Source organism: Amblyomma maculatum, chromosome 1, assembly GCF_055883805.1.
Source record: "Amblyomma maculatum isolate TAMU_Amacu chromosome 1, ASM5588380v1, whole genome shotgun sequence".
Lineage (NCBI taxonomy): Eukaryota > Metazoa > Arthropoda > Arachnida > Ixodida > Ixodidae > Amblyomma > Amblyomma maculatum.
Window position 1 is genome coordinate 135365613 of NC_139344.1, and position 4421 is coordinate 135370033.

The window sequence follows — 4421 nt, forward strand, 5'->3', positions numbered from 1 at the left end:
TTTCCACCGAAAAGGTTTTGAGGATGTTGATAAGACGATCTGAATACTATTTCTTTCTCAATACTTCTTTTTTAGACATCTAAATTCTGTGCACTTATGATTGCCGGAGGTTACGCCCAACAATGCAATGTTTCAGTACCACACCACCAAGGTGCATGAGCCCGATACTCGCGCGAAGCTGTTGTGCTCGACAGGAGCAGTAGCGGTGGCCGCATAGGCTCCAGTTCACTGAAACGTACTAAAAGCCCGAACTGTAATGGGTGTTGCTGTAAAGTCATTCGTTTTTTTGCATTATCTATTTTTTTTTTTGTCCAGATTGTAAAATATGCGGGGGTCATATGACTGTGGCCAGGGGAAAAAGCGAGGGATCCGCGACCAGCAATGCGAGAACAAACCACTCGTTATCGTAGCATGTGCGCCGTCGTTTTGCTGACCGAAAAATTCTAACCCGTACTGATCGTACAAAATAGAAGTTGGAAAGCGGCCACGGCCCCTTGCATTTGGAGCTGTCGGCATCGCGTTTTATTTGCTCTTCCTGCAGCCTGCTATTGACTCACGTAGACACAGCGGCCGTCTAACGGACAATATATATATATATATATATATATATATATATATATATATATATATATATATATATATATATATATATATATATATATATATATATACACGACCAGCTTTATTGCACCCTGAAGGAGGAAACAACTAACAGGGTACATAGTCTGTCAAGGTGCAGCGCGGTAGTAGCTGCCGCAATCCGCAATTCCTCCTCGTGTTCTTGTGCCGATCTCGTATGGCACCCAAGCAGGGATAAAAGATTGACCAGGGTTTGGCGTACAGCCCCTAAAGGATGCACGCCAATGCAGACGGCGGCGCGCACCTTTCTCCTATTTCTTCTGCCCACACGGCCAAGGCGCTAAGCCGGGAGCGCCTCCCCACAAGAACAAAGACAAACGCTGCAGTAAAAATCTAAATGGGGTAACACAATCCACTTTAGGCGGCGCTTAGGCCTATGTCTTCACTTTTTTTTTTTTTTTCTGCCTGTAAATTTCTTCATGGTTTCCAAGTACTAAACCAGCAGCTTCGGTGCCGCTACATACGCCATCATTCATTTGGCAGAGGGAGCCGATATGGTTTCAGGAAGTAAGGGGTGGAGACTGGAAATGAACGAACCAGAAACGAGTTAGATAAGAAAGAAAATGCGCTGGCACGCCCTGCCGGCCGCACGCAAAGCGCCACGTGAGAGAAATAGGGCCAGCGTGAGCTCGCTAAGTGGAGCTTCCGTCCGGGCGCGTCTAATCAGTAGCCGCAGTGCTTTTCGGCAGTATAGCTTTGAGCTTGCTCCAGACATGGACTTATTATACAAAGTAACGCTGTGATGTCATGTGTAAAATGCAGCTTTTACAAAGGGCTGCCGAAATTGTTGTTGTTCGAAAGCTAAAACATATTCGCTATTGTTCCGCGCGCACTTTCACTCTGAAACTAAGCCCACACACAAAGGACAATGATGCTGCTCGCATTTCACGAGCCTAGTTAAACATCCGGCATGTTGCTTTGAAAGAAAGAGAACAAAGAATGATTTCCTATATTCTGTCTTTAGCGTGTCCTGACAATCGTTATGCTTGCTTTAAATACGGTGCGGATATGCGTTCGCGTTCATGCGTTTCAGCGTTTAGTCTAGTCTCCTTTTGGAAACTTTGTCGAAAATGATAAAAATAGTTTAGTTATTCACTTTAAGGTAAGCACTTGCTCGAAGAACTAGGTATTTTTGATATCACTAGTGTCAGTAAGACTTAAAGCAGCTTTAAATAAAACGGCTTTCAAAAAATTAACACAGCGCGAAGAAACCGGACACAAGAAGAAAACACACAAGACGGGACAGGCACTGACTGCCAACTTCATTGCATGTAAAGCCGAAGCACGTTTTATGCCTACTACAATGGACCACGTGGGTACACTCACCTGCTGCACAGTCGGAGTCAACACTGCCGGAACACGTTTTGCTTATCGATTTATAAAACAACATGAATCAAAGCTTGGAAGATACAATCAAGAGATAAATCTGAAAAACGTTTGCAAGAAAACCTGCAAGCATGTGCATAAAATAACATCAGAAAGGCGACAACGTACGGAGTGAATGGAACCGCATGTGCCACTGAAATTAGGACGAGGGACGTAACGAACAACAGATAAGAAGACACGGATGATGACAATCATGAACGAGCTGCGGAAATGAGAATGCAAAAAAAAGAGTATTGAGTCTCAAAAAACACGTTCAGACAAAGGGCCAGTCAATTGCTAAAGAAATAAATAAATAAACAGTACCCAACGCGAAACCACCGTCTTCAGGCAAAAGGCCAGTCAATTGCTAAAAACAAACAAAACAGTGACTAACGCCAACCAATTAACACGACAAAAAAAGTTAAAACCATTATCATATAAAGGAAAGACAAACGGGTGACAGATAACACGCACGACCGAACCATGCCGCCAAAACACCGCAAAAAAGAAGGCCATTTCTTTCTCCTCTAGAGAAATTGAAGGGGTGCTGATGCACGCGTCTGCAGCCTTTTCAATGTAAAAACTTTCAATTATCTCTCTTTCTATTTTGCTTTTTGCTGTTGCGAGAAATTTTGCGTCTTGTAATAAAAGCCGACACTGATGGTGAGGTGGATTACAATGTTGTGCCATGTGGCTTCCCGACTTTTTTTTTTTTTTTTTTTACGTTCAGGGTGTACTCTCTAGCTCTTTCGTCAAAACATCGCCCCGTCTGGCCAATGTAGACTAGAATTTTTTTAAAATTATGAACCAAATAGCCCAGAATAAGATCTTAAAACAAACGGCTCGGATAATTGTTCCGAGTGTCGTTTTCAAGAACGGTAAGGATGCAGGTTATTTCTGGTACACAACAGACAAGAAGATTAAGAAGCAATTAAGAAGCAGAGAGAATTTTTTTCTTTCTAGGAAGCAAGGTTCACAAAACCGGAAGACCTTGGAAATAAATATTTAAAAAAATCTTACATAAATTAGAAAATGCAACGACACCGGAGCATAGTATTTATTTCTTTATTTTTTTTTTTTAATTTATTTTCTATACTCTCAAGGACCGGAGGCATTACAGAGAGGAGGGGTATACAATATCAACCGCAGTCTTCTTAAAATTTTTGACTTTGGTGATGGCAGTGACGCAGGCAGGGAGGTGGTTCCAGTCATTCGCAGTTTGAGGAATAAATGAATTCAAACAAAGTGTGGTTCGGCAGTGCGGGATCCATACCTTGAGGTTGTGATCAATGCATGAGGATATATAAGAAGGAGGAAGAAATAACTGATGTTTGAGAATAGGATTAGTATAATAAATTCGGGGAAAAAGACATGAGCGAAAATATTTACGACGCAGAGAAAGCACAGGAAGATCAAGGGTGGATTTTATTGCAGATACGCTTGCAGTTCGTGAAAAATTAGAAACAATAAAGCGGGCGGCGCAGTTCTGAACGGATTTTGAACTGCTAAATAAAGTTCCTTGATTAGAATCCAAAATAGAGCATGCATATTCTAGTTTGGGCCTTATTAACGTCTTATACAAATGAAGCTTAACGGAACTGTCTGCAGCTGTGAAATGGCGGCGTAAGAAGTCCAGTGTGCGGTTAGCCTGGTTAGATATATAGTTCGCGTGCATTTTCCAAGAAAGATTATGTGTTTTGTGAACGCCGAGATATTTGTATGATGAAACAGGTGATAGCGGAGCGGTATTAAGAAGATAGCGAGTGGTGCTATCATGGGTTCGGTTAGAAACACGCATGTATTTGCATTTAGTAGTGTTAATAAGTCAGTCTCTGCACCGTGCACGAAGAAATTGTATCCAAGTCTGACTGCAAACATGCTTCATCAAGTGGATTAGTAGCGATACGGTAAAGAACACAGTCATCTGCAAAAAGTTTAATGTGGGAAAAAACATTGTTAAGAAGATCATTAATATAAATTAGAAACAAAAGAGGATCTAACACAGAACTTTAAGGTACTCCAGAAGTTACAGAAATTAGAGGCGAGTCACAGCCATTGACTGTGACACATTGGCTTCGGTTAGAAAGAAAACATTTAATCCAGCCCAATACCTGATTGTCAATATTCAGAGTACTGAGCTTAATTAGTAGCAAGTTATGCGGAACAGAGCCAAAGCCTTAGCAAAATAAAAAAAAAATACAGTCCACCACAAAGTTAACATCCAGAGCTCGAACAAGATTATTAATGAAAGAGAGGAGTTGCGTTTTACACGAGAAAAGTCTTCGGAAGCCATGATGGTATGAACTAAAAAAGTTGTTAGATTCTAGGAAAGAAACAAGGTGAGAGTAAATTATGTGCTCAAGAAGTTTGCAGGGTACGCTGGTTAGTGATGATGCCATGATGTCAATGACGTGACC